This window comes from Eucalyptus grandis, chromosome 6, assembly GCF_016545825.1.
Source record: "Eucalyptus grandis isolate ANBG69807.140 chromosome 6, ASM1654582v1, whole genome shotgun sequence".
Classification (NCBI taxonomy): Eukaryota; Viridiplantae; Streptophyta; class Magnoliopsida; order Myrtales; family Myrtaceae; genus Eucalyptus; species Eucalyptus grandis.
In genome coordinates, this window is record NC_052617.1 from 3,937,536 (window position 1) to 3,957,037 (window position 19,502).

A 19,502-nucleotide genomic window follows, 5' to 3' on the forward strand; every position below is an offset into this window, starting at 1 on the left:
GCACAAACTCCATTTTTCTGGGTTCGGACGGATATACGTGGGGGTCAAACTTTACAGGCAAACAACATGAAGTAAACAATAGTTCATACGATTCAGATTTCGGTGAAAAGGACATCAAATCACAGTTATAGAATGGGGGAAGAGGGTGTTGGATGGAAGACAGGACTCTTTCAATATCAAAGACTTAGCTGCTAATGAATACATATTGATGCACATACCCTTTAAATAAATCTCAATATATTAACTACAAAGACTGCACTTTTGTACTAAATATAATTCGCATTGGTGCAATTAGAATTGGCATTCTCAACCCATGGGGGTGTGTGGGGTGTGTTGGGGTTGTTGCGGGGGACGGAGCTTTGTGGGCATGGATACCAGGAAGACTTATTCTTGGCTTATCGAGAGAGAAACCCTCCTTGGGAAGCTAACGTTGCTCCCATGGAATTGAACGAGCTCTTCTCAAGCGATTGGAATTATGATTTCTTTGATGACCATCAAATTTCATCTCCCTCCTCCCATTTTCCAAATTATTGTTCGTCACAAGAATCATTACTCTCTCCTCCTACACACCATCCAGACTAGAACATCTTCTCCGAACTTCATCAATATCCACTTAGCATTGAGTCCTTGGCTCACCAACTCCTTGATTCACTGATCTCGCTCCCACGGATCACCAGTTCGTCCTATAGCCCGTGCGACGACACCCCATTTTTCCCAGTTCAAGAAAGAACACTTCCCTTGTCTGTGATGACGGAGGAAGGAGAAGCCACGTTTCTTCATGCAAATGATTTTAAGCGGACCATTGGAATGCAGGGAGATTGTAAACCAGAATCGATGGAGTCTCCGAATAATCAGGTTCCTGTATTTTCCGCAGCAGGGCCGCAGCAGGGCCGTGCGTAGGGGCGAAGAACAATCGGGCTAGCAAGAAGTTGGGGGGACAGCCCTCGAAGAGCTTAATGGCCAAGAGGAGGCGAAGGAAGCTGCTCAACGACTGGCTCTCGATGCTCAGATCCATCGTCCCGTAAACCGGCAAGGTGCGTACACATTTGGAGTTCTTTTGGGTCATTATTTGAATGCTGACCTTCTTGCCTTACAGAAAAGTTCTGAAAGTGGTTTTGTTCTCATCATGTCATATGCCAAATGGACAGAACATCAATCCTAGTTGACACAATTGACTACATGAAGGAGCTGCTCCAGAAGCTCAACCACTTGCAATATCACAGCCAATTCGGTCCTCTATCACTTGAACATAATGGACATTGTAAAAGACATGAAACCCAATTAGATATAGGTGAGAAATACACCAAAGGTAAATTTTTACTGAAACTGTGATCAAGGCCCTATAATCAGACTTAATCTTTTGTTCATGGAATCTAAGTATAGAATTTGGGCCATGTCTTCTTCAGTTCGACGTGGAGACAAGGATCGAGATCTGCTGTGCCGCGAAACGGGGTTTGTTGCTGTCCACGGTGAGCAAATTGGATGAATTGGGCCTTGACATTCAGGAGTGTGCTTTGCAATGCTTTTTTAACCAAAAGAGACTTCTCGTTTGTATCACAACCAATTGAATGAACCCATATATAGATAGATGTTTTTTGTTGAATGAAGTAAAGTGAAAAAACGAAATCTTTTAATTTCCTGGCATGGATATTGGCAGGAATTGATTGAAACTTTAGCATGGGCTCGTGAACGCACATCTTTAGCTAAGATCGTTTTTCAAACCTACTTCCATTTCGAGTCAAGAGATTGATAAATAGACACATCCCATTGTATTGATCGGGGACATTCATAGTGACTGAGAGGGTCTAGGGTATCTAATCCCATTTGCTCTCTTGGCTTTCACCTCTCAGTGTTAGTATTGGCCTAGCAAAGTGCTTTCGCCGTTGGTGTTGTTTCCAATCTCTATGCATTTCACCTCTCCATCAGAGGGGCATGGGGACGTCATAAATGGGATCCCATTAACTTGTTTCAACCTAGGATAATAAGTTCATGAGCTTGGTCTTACTTCATCGTTTAGAAACGAAAGATATTCTATATGATAGTCTTATGCATACAAGATGTATTCGGGTTATAAAAAAATCCTCTCTCTCTCTCTCAAGTTTTAGCTTTTGGAGTAGTTGCTCTGGCTCTGAACCTATGTGCCTATGACTTTGTTTCCCAGGAGATTTGTGCAGTGAAATCTTCTGTTTTTTCCACTTGCTCTATCCCTATCCCATGGGCACAGCCTTTGAATCATGGAGACATCAAAATGGGGATCCTATCAACTTATTCCGACCTAGGATGATAAACTCATGAGCTTAGTCTTACTTCACCGTCCAAAAAAGAAAGAGACTTTCATCTCCAAGGTGAACTCAGATGTAGCTCACCTCTTTTTGGGTGTAAAACAATGTCAAATCAAAATACCCAACAAGTATTAGCTCTCCCTGAAAAGGAGGTGATCCAGCCGCACCTTCCAGTACGGCTACCTTGTACGACTTCTCTCCAGTCACTAGCCCTGCCTTTAGCATCCCCTTCCTTGCAGTTAAGGGAACCTAAATGCTTTACTTTGTATTGAAAAGCTAAGAATTCATGTTTCTTGTGAATCTAATTAATTGAAATTCCATAATATGTAGAAGTATCGACATAATTTCATAGAGTCATTCGGTTTGAATGCCACACGAAGAACATAAGCCAGATCTTCCTGACCACAATTTGTCTTTTCTTTTTTTATTGTCATTTAACCTCGACACGAGTACTGATACTAGGTATCAAAAAAACAGAAAAAAGTAATACGGAATGAAAAAGACAATGGTAGAATCATAAGCATAGAATACAACCCTAATAGAAATGCATCCATTTGTCTCATATACTATGGGGATGGTGAGAAGAGATATATTTTACATCCTAGAGGGGCTATAATTGGAGATACCATTTTTTCTGGTGAATATTTGACGATACATTCCGTACCTTGCTAAAAAACCGATCCTTGTTTACCAGCCACACATTGTCTAACCAAATCCAATTATGAATGATTTTCTATGAGATCATGAAAATGCAAATTATCCCTAAATAATGAAGAGATAACAAAAAAAAAAAAAAATCATTCATTTTTTTTTTTTTTTATGAAATATTTATGTATTAAGAGTTAAGTTAGGGTCAATCGACTGAGTATTCCATTTTTCTTAGAGTCCTTTCTAGGGAAGGCATTGAGTTTCAATGTATACAAAGGGAAAGCCGTGTGCAATGAAAAATCCAAGCACGATTTATGGTTCCTCTATGCCTAGGACATCATAATATAAAATCTTGGGTCACAAACAGTGATTCGATTGATGATAAAGAAAGAGAATTTTTGGTTCAGCTCTCCACCTTAATGATATCTTCTTTTTATAAAACAAATCGACTTTGATTCTTGAATAATCCACATCACTTCTACTTCTATTGTAACAAAAGATTCCCCTATTATGAGGTCTTATTATTCCTACATCTAAGGAAGATTTCATTGATACTTCTAAATGGGTCACTGCATATTTTGCTTGTGCTTAACGTTTTTCATATTGTCAAAGAGTTGAACAATGAAAATAGATGGTGAATGCCTGATCGAATTGATCGGGTCATGTATATCTATTACTATGAAATTCATAAATGAAGTAGTTAATGGGGGTTACCATTATCCTTTTGTAGTGACGAATATTGTATATGTTCTTAAGAAAAGGAATTTGTCCATTTTTTGGGGTCTAATTGCTCCCAATTATTCAATCATTTGATAAAGTCATTATTTGATAAATGATCATTATGAGTCAAACTCAATAGAATTTGATCAATCCTTTTTTTTTTTGTCTCGAACGTTTTTGAGATGCTCCTAATAACCAACGAATGACAAGTGCTTTTCCTTGTGTGGATGCTATTTCAATGGTAATAATAACAAAAAGAAATATATTTATATAAATTATATATAGAAACAAAAAAAGAAAATAATTCTAAAATATATATAAATAAAATAAATCCATCGTTACCACTTAGACGAGAAGTAATAGCTAGGGATGATAGGATTTGAACCCGTGACATTTTCTCAATTCCAATTGACTAGGCATATTGTCTTGATTCTATAGGTTTGAATAAAAATTTGATTGATGATTTCATATAATTGCTATGCTTAGTGTGCGACTCGGTTTTTTTTTTTTTTTATAGGATAGGATAGAATTCCAAAAAAATGGATAGACCCCTACTGTGAGCTAAAAACTATACAACTAATAACTAGGGGTGTGCAACCGGATCGGGTAAACCCGGTTCCCAGATTGGCCCACCCGAAAAACAGGGTCGGGACCAGTTCCCATTGAAATCGGTCCGGGAACCGGTTCCCAAAATTTAGAACCAGTTTGAACCGATTTGGGAACCGGTTTGGAGGGATTACCCACCCGAGAACCAAATCAACCAGACCGGTTCAAGAACTGGTTTGAGAACCAGTTTGTAAGCCAACCCAAAAGTCCAAACCCCTAATTTGTTCCCCTGTTTGAGAATCGGGTTGTATGCCTTCTTGTCAACCTTGTGGCTTCACTAGTTGCTGGTGTCACGAGGAGCCGAGCGGCAATGCTGTTGCAGTGGCGGCTTCACAAGGGCAAGGGCAATGGCGATGGAGCTTCGGGCGGTCAGAGGTGTTGGTTCGTCGCAGCCATAGCAGGGGCAACAAGTGGCGGTGCGAGTTCGCGGGTGAGGGGGCTACGGCAGTGGCTCAGTGGTGCGGCCGTGGCGACGCAGGCGCAGCAGTCGGCGGCTGTGGCATGCGAAGGGAGCCCGTGAAGAAGATGAACAATGCACTGTTCTATTTCTTTTTTTTTTCTTTTTTTTTTCTTTTCACAATGCACTGTTTCTATTTCTTTTTTTTTTTTTTTTTTTCTTTTCCCCCGCTGGCTTGTCACGTCTCCCTCACACTGCTCTCTTTGTTGCCCACATCTCCTCTTTTCCTTCCCTTTTTTTTTTTTTTTTGTGTTTCTTTTTTCCAAGAAATGAAGAAGGCCTCCTGCCGAGTGATCCCAAAAAAAAAAAAAAACCAGTGGAGTCGCCAAGCTATCGTTACCTAACCTCGGTGAACCACCTAGAGTTTGGCTAATGCATACAAAATTAGGTAGAAATTTACTTATTAATTACGCTTAATATTTCAATATAAATTAGAATAATTATGTTGTTTTCTCACGTATTAATATAAAATTCGAAGTCGTATAGGATGAACAGTTGCAAAATAGGTTCTAATATAAACAAGGTTAACCCTGGAACCGGACCAGAAAAACATGGTGAGTCGGATACAGGGTCCAATGCAAATAGGGTCAGGTACAGAGTCCAAAAAATTGGAACCAGTTATAACAGGGTCGGGTACAGGGTCCAGGTCTGGAACCTACCCACCCTGGACCCGATCACCCCTACTAATAACCAACTCCTCTTCTATATCTTACATCTATAGTATTTTTGCCCTGGTGGATCTCTCTCATTTTATCAAGTCACAAACTTCCTTGATCTTTTGGCACTGGGCAGATGTTAACCCCCATACATGGGCGAAAGCCTGACGAAGTAATGCCACGTGGAGGTAGAAGGCCCAAAACTTTTGTTATTGAGTTAACCATACATTTCACATGTATGCTAATTCCTCATCCTCAAATCTATCATGCCCAGAGGTTAGTGTCCCAACGAATAAGTAATTATAGGAGTGAAATATTGATATAATTCAAAAAAAATCTAGAGGTTAATTGTATTATGGCAACTTTACGTAAGGTAGAGTTTGGTTTTTTGGGGGTGATAGTGGAAAAGTTGACAGACAAGTCATCCTTACTACCACTCTATAAAAGGATCACATCTCAAAATAGCCCCGTAACTTCGGGAGAAGGGGTGTCTCCTCACAAAGAGGGTCGTAGTGACCAAGTCTGAGAGACTGTTTACAAAAAATACAGGTCTCCACAAAGTTGTAAGACCATGTATGGGGGTTGATGCTTGCCCATGCTGGAAGCTTGCTTAGATGTACTATTTCGCAGATTTTTGATTCTGTAACAAAATATTTTTCACCAAGTATTATATTTTGATTTTATTAAAGGAGACTCATGTTCTATATTAGCTTTGAATATAGAGTCAAATGCAAACAAAACCTTACACCACACAATCCCGAATCTAAAGAAGTCATTGATTTGACACGAGGTGAATACCAAAGATAATCAATATTGAAACCTAATCAATGATGTTATCTAAACTCACTTTAACATAATAATGAAAGCCCATTAATATTAAAGTGGTTTATACAATGTTGAAGATGTTTCGACAACGTTGGATATTATCAAAATGCTTAGACAATGCTACTCTCTACTAAGTCTCAAGACACAACATAGAAATCTAATCGACGACGCTGGACAATGAGGATGACACCTAGTAACACTGCTCCTAGATGGATATTAGGATATAATGTCGGAAGCTAATCGACAACACTAAACAATGGTAACGATACCTAGCACACATCGTTCCTAGATGAATTTGAGGACACAACATCGGAATTTAATCGATCATGCTGGACAATGAGTTAGCACTGGAATCTAATCAACAATACTACTCGGGATATAGACACTCGTCAAAATTGAATCTACTATGGGAATCTTAAACTACAGCTAAGCTAGGCTAAGTAAGGATAAAAACAAGATAAAGTAATTTTGTATGTTGTTCAGAAGGTTCTTTGTTGCGTTGCTTGCAGTATTTATAAGCTAATTTGGTAACCGTCAATGGTTGGTTACTTCTTCTTCAAAAGTCGCTCTAATGTTGAATCGCCTTATTCATATCTGGTTTTTGAATTGTTCTACAACATTTTTATCGCTTGTCTAGGACTAATTGCTAGGGGTGAGCAAGAAGAACCACTCAGACCAGACCAAGAAGTGCTTGGACCGTTCCTGGTTCTACTAATTTGGAACAGGGGAACTTCGGTCTGGTTCCCGACCACCTAGACAGGACCGATCGAGTATTAATTATTTAAAAATTCTTGTCTTAATTCTTAAAAATAAGGGTTAATACCCTGAAAAACCTCAAATTGGTAAACAAATTTACTCAAACTATTTTTTTGACTATGAAAAACTCCAAAATTAGTACACCTAAAAATTTATCTCGACTGAATAAAAATCTTAAATTGTTACATTTATGACAAATTTACCCTAAACTAATTTATTCGACTGCAAAAAACCCAAAACTAGTAAATTTGTGACAAATATACCCTCTGTTAAATTGGATTAATACCACAAAAAAATCACAAAAATTATAAATTGTGACAAATTGAGCGTAAAATCTCAAATTGGTATATCAGTCAACTGTCACGTATCATTTAACTTAATAATTTAATAGTAAAATTTAACGAAAACTAATAAGGGTAAATTTGTCACAAGTGTACTAGTTTGTATTAAATAACGAAAACTAATAAGGGTAAATTTGTCACAAGTGTACTAGTTTGTATTAAATTTGTCAAAAGGTATACCAATTTGAGATTTTTGATGGTAAAAAATGTACCAGCTTGAGATTTTCAGAATATTAACCCTAACAATAAGTACCTAAAAAATAAGTAACTAAAATTCTTCGCCCTGAATTAAGGCTTTCACAACACAATGGCTAGCCAATGAATGAACGAAGCCTCGATCAGTTCCTCGCTATTTAAGGAGGCAACATGCTTATTTGGCTCTCCTACCAGTCGATGTGGGACTAAATTCTCTATGGCTGTCTCACACGCTCAGTCTTTCTCTCCTTCTCTCCCTCTCTCTTAGTCCCCCTCGCCAGCAAAAGATAAATCCCTCCCAAGAGTCCCACATTGAACAAATAGCAAAGAGCATAAGAGAGTTTGCTTATAAAAGCCAAGCTTAGCAACCCTTTTAACCATGTTCTTATATTTTTTTCGGCCTTTGCGCTAAAATCAGGTGTCGAGCTTGAGAAGTGTGGTCAATGAACACGAGTGCTGAAGTAGTTTAATCTCTTGAACACGTATTATACATTTGTTTAATCAAATGTGAGTGGTTCCTTTGGACCGCCCGGGAATCAAACCGGACCGATCAGTCCCAATCTTGACCGATTACAGGCTCCTTTGGTCCGATCTTTAGTTCCAAAAATAGGGAATCGGTCTTGTTGGTCTAATTCCCAATTTGGGGTGGGAATTGGATCTGGACTGATCGGTCCAATCCTAACCAATTACAAGCTCCTTTGGTTCCAAAAATAGGGAATAGGTCTTGTTGGTCTGATTGTCGGTTTTGGGTGGGAATTGGATCGCCCAGGAACCAATCACCCCTTCTAACTGCTCCTTGTGTTTGGCGTTCTTCTAACTGTTCCCACCTAAATTCACCATCAATATCATGTCTTCAGCAACATTCCTTAGCTTCGGCATGTGGCAACCAACTGTTTCATCATGAAATTATATGTCTTTACTTATATATCCATCAAAATTCAGCCTAAGGATTCTCAAAATCCTTTACCATCCTTTGTTTTCACAGCCACTCATAGGTTGGGCTGATGTAAATTACAGCCCACATATGGGAACGAGGGTGATTTTAGAATTTTTGCCCCTCATGACTAGCACATGCTTGCAAGGGTATTTTTGGGTGTAAATAGGTACCAAAACCAATGACCATGATAGCTTTTTCAGCCTCATGATTTTTCTAGTAGAGTTGCAATCATAAAATCTTAAATTTCTAAATGAGTTCTTACATCTTTTGGCAATAGGAAAGTCACCAGTACTGGGAATATAAAGCAAGCGCTGTTAAAAAATGCCGGATGCGGAGGAAGATGTTCGTAAATATTTGAAGATAATTAGAAAGATCCCGATTTTCTAGGCCTTAGATTGAGTCTTGCGAATGGAAGGCTTTTAATGATTTTGATTTTTAAGTGTGAGTTTCCTTTATTTTCCCTTGCTGAACCGAGCAATATCTTGGAATTTACTTCATGTGAGGTTGAAACGTTGACCATTGGTGGAAAAGTGTTTCTCTTCTTGCTTCAAGTTCATTAGGGCAAATTTGCTTACACTTCAAACAAAAGAAAAACAACACTTCTATTTAAACGGAAGTACTTAGGCAAAAGCAAAAGGAAAATTTAACATATCATTGAAATTAATGTACTTTTTCCTGTCAATGTTTGAGTGTCGTGAAAGTTCAATGAATTTCAGATTGGGATAAGTGCATTGAAAATCCTAAAATTTATCATGAAAATGCAATTTAATTCTAAAACTTTCAAAAAGTACAATTAAGTCCCAAAACTTGTCACAAAGTGCAATTAAGTTCTAAAACTTTCAAAAAGTGCAATCAAGTCCTAAAACTTGGTTCAATCTAAATCCTTCAATTGATTATATTTTTTGAAAGTTTTAGAACTCGGTTGCACTTTCAAGACAAGTTTTAGGACTTTTTTGAACATTTTAAAAGTTTTAGGACTCGGTTGCACTTTCAAGACAAGTTTTAGGACTTTTTGAACATTTTAAAAGTTTTAGGACTTGATTGAACTTTCGTGACAAGTTTTAGGACTTAATTGCACTTTTTGAAAGTTTTAGGACTCAATTGCATTTTCATGATAAGTTTTAAGACTTTTAATGCACTTATCCATTTCAGATTTATAAAAAGTCAAAATGCATGAATCCTTTGATTTATATTAACCGAAAAAATAAAAAGTAAAAATCAATTCATTTCATCGATCCAAATCATAGCAAAAGCAAGTTATGGTGTATTTAAATCTGTAAGTTATATTTTGCAGCAGAAGAAGAAAGCTCTGCAGGAGTCGGGAGTGAGAAAGCAAGGACAAGTTGTGAGTTTTAAGGTCAAGATTTTGCTTTCGGTTCTTCCTTTTTCCATATGGTTTTGCTTCCTTAAAGAAGACCAAACCTAGATAAATGCTGGATTAATGTGCTCCCGAATTTCGAGTTTGCTCATTGTAGTAAACGAAAGATTCAAACCGGTCAAGTGGTTCTTGAGCGATATGTGGGAACCAACAAAGCATTGGACGAACCCAGAACATAAAAGTTGAATTCAAATTGCTAAATCTAACAAGAAATATGTGAGACTCACCATTTGTGGTGGTCTACACAACTAGGTACATGTTCTTAGTCCATGATAATGTTTGCATACGATCGTGCATTATTAAAAGAAATGTAATATATACCTAAACGACAAATAGTATGGAGCGAGCGCTTTGACATCATTTTTCCTTTTCTGTTCATGGCTAAATGTGCTTGACATCATCAATACTAATACCGCTCATGGATTTATATCTTTCTGTCGACTTTGGACCGGCCTGTATTTTACGCTCCTAATTACATGCCAATGTCCCAAAACAAGTAGAACTGAACAGCTCCAGAAGCAAAACGTCCATGGCATTTTGATGTGTATCACCGCTTAATGACAATATCAGCCGAATAAACCATTCACAATCAAAGTACGAAGAAATTCTATCCTTCCACCTCTAGAAATACGAATTCTATTTTTTTTTTCCGTGCTTATGACTTTCACTAAGTGTTGGCTTTAAAAAAACCGTCGATCTTTTTTTCTAAGTAACTTTTTAATGACGTACGAAAGATTTTAAGAAATTACTGGTATTTTTTAAAATAGTATGCAAATTACCAGTTTCGTACTAATTTACCGGCTTTCATTTTGCATAATTTTCTAGCTGTTCAAATTTACTAATATTTTCATGAAATTATGGACTTAAATTAGGGTGACTTATCAACTTTTATTAGAAAGTTACTGACTAGTCTTAGGTTTTATCCTCATCTGAGTTACTTACAATTTTTTTTTTTAATTTATCGACTTTCTTATGAAGTTATCGATTTTTATTTACATTGGTTAGTAATTTTCTTAAATTTAAGAAACAAGTTGTTACAAGGAAATCAGGTCACTGGTAATTATTTTTACAAATAGTTTTTAGACCTTACCAACTCTTACTTATGATCATGGAAAAACAAGAAAAGTCCGTTCTTTAGGGAGTACAGTAAAATCATCCTCAAAATATATCATAGTGCAAGCAATGTATGGTAAGAGCGGTCTATGCAATCTATACACCAAGTAATGTATTAGATTGAAGGTGGGCATTTATAAGATTACTTTATATTCTACACTCTCCAATATTTTGTTTCATCCCCAGCATATTATTAATTTTTAAACTTGATGCATAGTTGCCAAAAAAATCTTAAATCTATTGTATAGATAACAATTCACTGTTAAACTTTTAATTTGATCAATTTAGTCCTAAACTTTTTGACAATTTGTTAATGTAATCATTCTTATCAATTTTGACAAGAAATTGCTAATATGGACACCGGTCATCCTGCGTGGCACGTTCAAAGCTAACATGAATAAATTATATATTTTTATTATTTTTTCTTTTTTCCATTTTTTCTTTTTCTTCAATTTTTTTCATTTTTTTTCTTTTCTTTATTTTCCTTTTGTTTTCTGTTGAAGTTAGGCCATGGTGAAAAAAAAAGAGAAGAAGGAAAGAAAATACAAAAATTTTAGAGAATTTAAAAAAAATGAAAAATTATTCACATCAAAGTTGGTCATGCCACCTATAACAGCTAGTGTCCACATTAAGGACCGCTAGCCATACCATTAAAAGGTTTAAGACTGAATTAATATCTATATAATAAGGTAATGACTTTTTTGATAATTTTCTCCAAAAGTTGGAATTGGTGTACCTAACATTATTATCCAGTACACATGCCCTGTCTAAATGTTTAGTCCCTAACTTGTCTTATATTCCTTAAATTAGCTCTTCAATGTTTCTTTTTGCTCCTGTTGCTCCTCAAAAAGTTAATATGCTATTGTTGATCGCCAAGAGTTGATGACTATCGAATGCATGTACTTAAAACCCTAGAGTAGGAAAGAAGCTGAGACAATTTTCAGTGATGAATCTCAAAAGTCTTTAGGGTTGTTTGCACTGGAGTTGCGGGATAAGCCAGAATTCTCTATAAGGCCGGCGTCCGGCCCATTTGCACCCCTAATCACAAGAAGGCAATACCTAAGGCCGAAACGAGACTTAATATAAGCAAGTTGAAAAACTTAGCAATGGCGATGAAGCGCTTCATCGATCCAAATTTACAGTTTGATTATATGACCTAAATTGAAGCAGGCTCCAGTGTGAAATCTTATGGACTATAACCCAAGCCGGCAAGACTCATTGATCTGATTGATATTATCATTCATTTCTTACCTACTTATTTTTATTTAAATTGTGCATGAAAACATGGCAGTACATCTATATATGACTAATGATTACAATATATGCACAAATATTCATGTCTACAAGAATAAGAAATTCGACCTAACCAAACGGAAATCCAAAACATTGAACTAGAATTAAGTTTCATTAGAGAAATGGTAGAGCGAAAACGGAAAAACATCAAGTTAAGTTTCAATGCAAACCCGATTTAATTTCAAGTCATCCCATTCGATTTGACTGTGTTTTATTCTGGCTCTGTTCTTCATTTATGATTTGGGAAAGCTCCCTCCCACCAACGCGTGATTCATCGCCACAGCCAAGATCGTAGTCAAATACCAGATGTCGGTCATGATTGGGAAATCTCAATTTCCTGTCTCTGTAGCCTCTAATCGAGTAGCTTGCTCTTTGGATCTTTTCTCCAAACTCCATTTGACAGTTTCAAAGTCTCCCGATGAATTTTGACGGGCCTGTCATAGGTATTTAGGAAATCTCAATTTACTGTGTATATCTTTCTCTATTGTTTATATACCTCATAAATTATAATTGTTATTGCGAATCCGAAAAAAGGGGGTCTGAATATACCTTTCTTTACCCTAACTAGTCACCTTCCTTCTAGTGTATAGATCCCGTTTTTTTTTTTTTTTTTTGGGGTAAAATTCTAGTGTATAGATACCGTTGAATGCATGAAATTCATGCATTCTCTCTTCGCTTAATTTATCTGCCTCTTTGTGATTGACGGGGGTGATGAAATGCCAATATATATCCCAATCTCAAAAAAAGGGGACTCCTTTTGCATTGCATATATGCGCGTGTCATCATAATGCATTTTGTTATAGATATTTAGAATACATCATTTGATTCTCCACATCTCTCGGGATTGTTTATATGTTTCTTTTCACTATGTATATCCCCGATTGGTTGTGATTGATATTTCATTATCATGTTACTTTAGATAGTCATTTTATAAAACTTATAAATAAGAAAGCTCATGTATATACACAAATCTCTCAATTATCTATTATTTCTTGTCTTTGTTAACATCTAAATTTTTACGACCTGTTTAATCATTTATTAATTGCATAGAAAATTAAGGATTAAATTTTAAACCCTAGCAAAAATAATTTCCATTGAATTGGATGGCATATAGATATTAGGAGCATTTGAATTAGTATCAATAGAGCTTTTATGTTAAAAAAAATTAATTAAAAGAACGATTATTTTTTTTAAAAGGAGAAAAAAAAAGTGAGACTGGGCCGAAGTCAGCTGCTTGGCCTTCTTTCCTTTTCTCTTTATCCGTTTCCTTTGGCTTGGGCTTGGCTCGGCCTACTTCACTTTTCCTTTCCTTCACCGGCCTAGTCTTCTTTTCCTCTTCCTCTCTTTGTTTCATGCTCTCTGCGGAAAGGTGGGAAAGCAAGGCACAAGCAAGAGGAGCAAGCAAGGCAAAGGATCGTGCAGCATGATCACAGGGTCGGGGCTAGGCCGGCAAGGCAGCCGGCGGTGGCAGGAGCCATGCGTGCCCATTGGCCAAGCTTAAAAGCAAGAGAGGGAGAGTCGGCCAGAGTGGGGTTCATTCGGGGAGAGAGAGAGAAATGCGGGAGAATAAAGGCGAGAGAGCGAGAGCTGAGATTGAACGGAGAGCCAGAAAGAGAGGAACCTCGGTCAATTCGCAAAACCCTTCATTTGACGTCACACACCACTCGCTCGACGTAATGCCTCAGTTAGATCTGTTTTCGTGCTACCTGTTTTTGGCCAAAACGGAGTGTCCATGTGTTTGATCCGTACTGTTGAGGCGATTTTGTTGTGGTTGGTGATGGGTTTTTCTATGTGATGATGGACCTAAGTAGGCTCGTCTGCCCATGTTGGGCCTAAAAACTCAGCCCGTAGGTTAAGGGCCCATGAATGAAGGGTTGAGATATGAAGATGTGTTACGTTGAGGGGTTATGTCTTTTGGAGGAATGTTTTACGTTGAAAAGATAAGTCTTTTGGAGAAGACATTTTAAGAGAGAAAAGAAAAAAAAAGGGGGGAATGTACATTTTGGACGTACGTATGTTTTTCAGCAAAAAGTTCTCTCCCCCTCCTAAAAGAACGTAAGAACAGTACCCTCAAAATAAGACTCTTCTCCCCCTAAAAGGACAGTATGCTTCTCGGTAGAACGGGATCAGGATTCTTTCTCGAATTTCAACGTTAGTGTTTTAATCTATGAAAAATAAGGTACGTTCGTTTTCGTGATATGCTTTTTGATCGGTGATACATATGTTTCCTGGGCTCGTCTTCCGCATTCGTTTTAGGGATTTGATTGAGTATCGGATTGATTTTAAGGAATACATATTCCCAACAGTCGGCATTCCCAAGAGTTGATCGTTTAGTCATTTCACCACCTTTCCACCATTTTCTTTCAACCATTTTCGTGGATTGGCTGAGAACGGCGGATGACGCTAGCCACTGACAACTCTAGAGGTCGGCGAGAGGTCGGCGACGAGTGGCGTTCCGAGTGGACGACGGTTGGTTGCTCAGTGGTGAGAGTGCCGGCGATAACATATTCAGAAGATGGGGACGCTTCGGACGGTATTGCTTCGGGGAGGAAGGCTTCGGGAGAAGACCTGCGTAGGTGGAGGCGTGGAGGAGAAGGAGACGAACAAGGAAAATGGAATAATAAAAGAATAGAAACATGAGTTAAAGGTTTTTGTGAATGTGGACTAAAGCATATGGGCTGGCTTTGGTTTTGGGCTTATATCACTTGAAGGGAAATAAGAAATTTGGGCTTTCCTAATTGAAACAGCCCGAACCCATTAGGTTAGGGCCACACTGGGACCAGGCCCGACCCTACACGGAGCTCTATGGTCCGGGTTAAATGCATATTCGGGCCGGATCCTTTGACCCGACCCCAGGCTTTTTTTAACAATTAAAAAAGGTTCCACACACCCAGAAGTCTTTGGAAAAAGCTTACAATAACTAGAAAAACTTTAGAAATTAGATTTTAACTAGTTCCATTAGATTTTTCATGTTAATTTTGGTTTAAAATCTAAATAGCACTGACATTGACATATGGCGCACGACATGATACAACACGACACGCCGACACATCATTTCTTAAAAAATAGAGAAATCTGACACGTTAGGACGCTTTATATATTAAATGTATATTTTTATATATACATAATAAATTATTATCTTTATGATTATTTTAATCAAATTAATTTCATTTTAATTCACAATTGAATAAATAATAAAAAGAGCCTAAAATGAATTTATATTAAAAACATTAATTCACAATTTGTTAATAGTATTCATTGTTTCAATTTGATGAATTCAATTTCAATCCAATAATCAACAAAACTTTGGGGAAAAAAATAAACAATCCACATTCTTGATTCCCATGTAAGAGCGTGTTGGAAGATAAGAGACAAAAAAGCAAACTTAGAAGGTGAATTATGTGTCACGGAAAGTGAAAGTCGGAAGATAAGAGAATATTAGGTTTTTTTTTTCTTTCCCTCGTTATTATTTTTATTATCATTTTTATATATTTACATTTGATTTATTGAAAATTTCTAAAATTAACCCTGTGTGTGTTGAAATTATATGTTGAAATTCCGAACTCACATGTCAAAACCTCAAACTTGAGTATCGGAAAGTGTCAGGAAAGTTAACCAAATATTGGATTTTTCAACACATGTTAACCAAGTATTGAAGAGTGTCAGAGAGTGTTAGACACGTGTAGGAGTGTCTGACATGACATAAAAACTCCCGAAAGTGTTGGTGTTTCATAGTTTAAAACTAGTTTAGCATTAAAAAAAAAATGCGTGTGAAAATCATTTGATAAAAAATCATGTACAAAATTAAACGAACTCTAGGGCTTTGTGATAGGTTTCCTTGTTTCCTTTTTTGAGACGAATTATCAACTGTTTGTGCACAATATATTGATTGTCATTTAACTTTAGCCTAGTTAAGAATGGTATCTTTCTTATTTATTAGCTTTAAATGCTTGTTTTTGCTTATAATTTATTTAATGCTTCCTTGGTTGTTGATTATTACTTTAATGATTACACATTTGTGTGATTACCTCACACGTTAGTAGATATATTTAAAATCAATCCAAACTGCTTAACAAATATCTTTTAAATTAAATAAAATTAGGTACCGAAAGGGCACTAGTTAATTAATTAGTGTAACCAAGTATTTAACCTTAAATCTTTGATTGTGTAGGAAGTGAGACACGTTTCCATACCTCATTTGGTTTCTAGCCGACCCTAATAGGTTAGTGGCAATCTTCATTAGAAAATTTTTATAAAGTCAATTTGAATTCCCAACATCGTATGAGATATGGGTTTAGAAAAGCCCGCATCTAAAACAAGGGTCATAGGCTTGCCTTTTATGTAATATCCCTAAACCTATGTCTTTTTTCCTTCGAACAAAAGAGGTAGGTTGCAATAGTTTTTCTCCCATTAACCGGTTTTCAATATCAAAAAAATATTTTTCTCTTCACCCTGGCAATGAGCTAATAAGTGGAGAAGGAATGCTAATGCCGTTGCTCCTGCGCATGGACTTTCTTTACGGGGGAAAGGTTAAGGCAATTTCTTATTGCGGCTAAATTCCTTGGAAAGCGATGTCTCAGACTTTAATTATTATTATTATTTTTGGTTGGATCATTTAGTGAAATGTCTGAGGATATATCATTTTTGCTTCAGAACATAGAAACGCAAAAAGAGCTAACGAAGGAAGGGAGATCTAGTTTGAAGGTAGGGCCTTTTTCGTTGGGCCTTTATTATGGCCCGGTCGATAACTTTCGTCGGCCCGTTTTCTTTAATAATAAGAAGTAACTTCTGATGAAATTTTGGATGATACAGATATTCTAGTCGGATAAAAGAACAATATAATAATGAATGGAAGGCATTCTATAAAAGTCGAATCAAATTTACCCAAAATAACTTCTAATGGAACGTCCCAGGATACAAAAAAGTCTAGTGGAATGTCTCACTTTTATGAGTCATTAAGGAAACAATGTAAAAAAAAGACATGACGATGCATGGGAGACCGATAATTGTGATAGCTTAATTGACATTTGACGCACACTAGGTCAATCTTTTCAACTCGATCCAAGGCCAACCGCACATATCGAAATTAGGAAGTCCTAGGAAAATCGTGCATCTTTTTTTTTTTTTTTTTTTCCCTCGACTCAATTTCAAGAGGTGGATGAGTTGACATCAAATTAGAGCTCAAAGTTTTTCTCATTCAAAAATCCCAATCATATCAAGGTCCACAACTTGGCCAAGCCCAATATACATCCAAAACACCCTCAACACAGGAACGGTGTTTGTTACACTATTTCCGAATTTTAATATGACTCTCTCAGATCCATGACTTCTCTCAGCCCTTAAGGTTAAGCTACATATTACTAGAGCCCCTCAAACTTCAGATTCTATTGCTACCACCTTACATTACCAAATGGTTTGTCAAGTCCAGAATTATGCCATTAACCTCAGCTTCCTTGGTTTTAAAGATGCCATGTTCATTTCTGTGGATAATGACCAAACCTCTTGTATCCATATTCTTAGATAGATCCCTCGAGATTAGTTAGTCAAGTTATTCCCAGGAACATGAGTAACTAACTATGAAAAAATCCACCAAGACTCCACACCCATTTAATCCATGGAGTCTCAGTTTACTAAGTAGAAAGATGGCACGGTTGTCATCAAATTTAGTAAGGAAAAAGAAGAGTCCACATCTTTTATTTTTCCTACTATTTTTATGATGCAACCTTGTGTAGCTCATGTTCCAGACAATAGAGGCCTTCCAGATCCAAAATCCATGATTGAGTCTTTTGACCAAGAGGGACGACCTATTCATTACTATAAAGATCTCTGGATAGGACACTGTTTCTAGGATTTAAATTGTCAGTGCTCTCTGTGCACAAATCCTCCTGATGATGAAGAAGATGATAGGCCATCTAAAAAAAAGAAACAATCAAAAGATAAACTTTACCATAGGTACCTTGACGGAGACCCCACCGTTGGACTTCTTGGTGAAGATGGAGGAAAGTATCAATTCATGGTCTCATATGGACCACATCGATCACACCCTCCTCCAAAAATCCTTGAAAACCTCCTCCACCTCCTCAGTCGCCATACAAAAAGAAACCCTCACCCCAAAAGCCAGTTGCCTCACCCTTCTATAAACCCATTTACAAATGGGTTAAAAAGAATTCCTTCTCTCTTGAAATACCGAAAATACCTTAGTCTTCATGTTCCCTAGAACCAGATATACCACCTATCCTTCTATTTGTCTATATGTTCCAATCCTCAAACTTTTCACCTTTGGAAAGGTCTAATTCCAGTGCCTCATTCCTAGCATTAGAAGAATTTACAAATGTTCATAGTCGGTTCTGTCATATCCTTAAGGTTCCGAATCCTATGGATATTAATGACCATGGAAGGCAAAATAAAGTTACAATTGCTGAAGCTGTTTTGAATTGACAATCAGAAAATGCCTTAGCTCAAAATAATATTCTCAAGACAGTTGATACTAAGCTTTCAACTGTCCAGGCTCGTCTTGATCATGTCGATTAGAAAGTTGATCAAACGGCTTTGGTCATGAATAAATTGCTTGAGACACTCCAAAAATGACTTAAGCGGATGGAATCTAGAAGATATGTCTCTCACCATTATTTTGAAGACCAAACGGCTGAAGTGGAAAATTGAGAAGACAAATTAAGCTCTTGCAGGATGGAAAATTTATTCCTCTTCCAAATCCATTTTCCCAGCCTTGGCAAACGATTCCAAGAGATGTAGGCCCTTCTAAGGCTACATCAATTGCTTTAATGATTGATGAAACCCCAAGGCAAGATCAAAGGGATATTGTAACCCCTTGAAATCATATCAATGAAATGGAAAAGCAAAGAAAAATTAGTGAAGAAAAGAAGCCAGCCCTTGAACCTTTTCCACAACCTCCCTCTGCTCATATGGTCTCGAATCCACTTGAGGCTTTCTTGCGAGACCAAAGCAAACAAAGTATACCAATTATTGTCTCGTTTGATTCCAACAGACAAAATACCTCCGAATCAACCTCAAAATTGAATTCCCTTTACTCTGAACCTTCTACAACCTTTGAGCCACAAACACCAAAATCCCGTACACTAGCTATCGTTATGCTAATCCTCCCGAAGCAAAAATGGAATCAAATTCATTCAAGCCAAAAGTAGTACATCTTCATAATTCAAATCCTGGACATAATTCTTCAACTTCAAAATACTACTTCACACTTGATGACATTCCATACTCCAATTGACCAGATAGATTGCAGGAATTCCATGCTTGCCTCAACACTAAAGCAC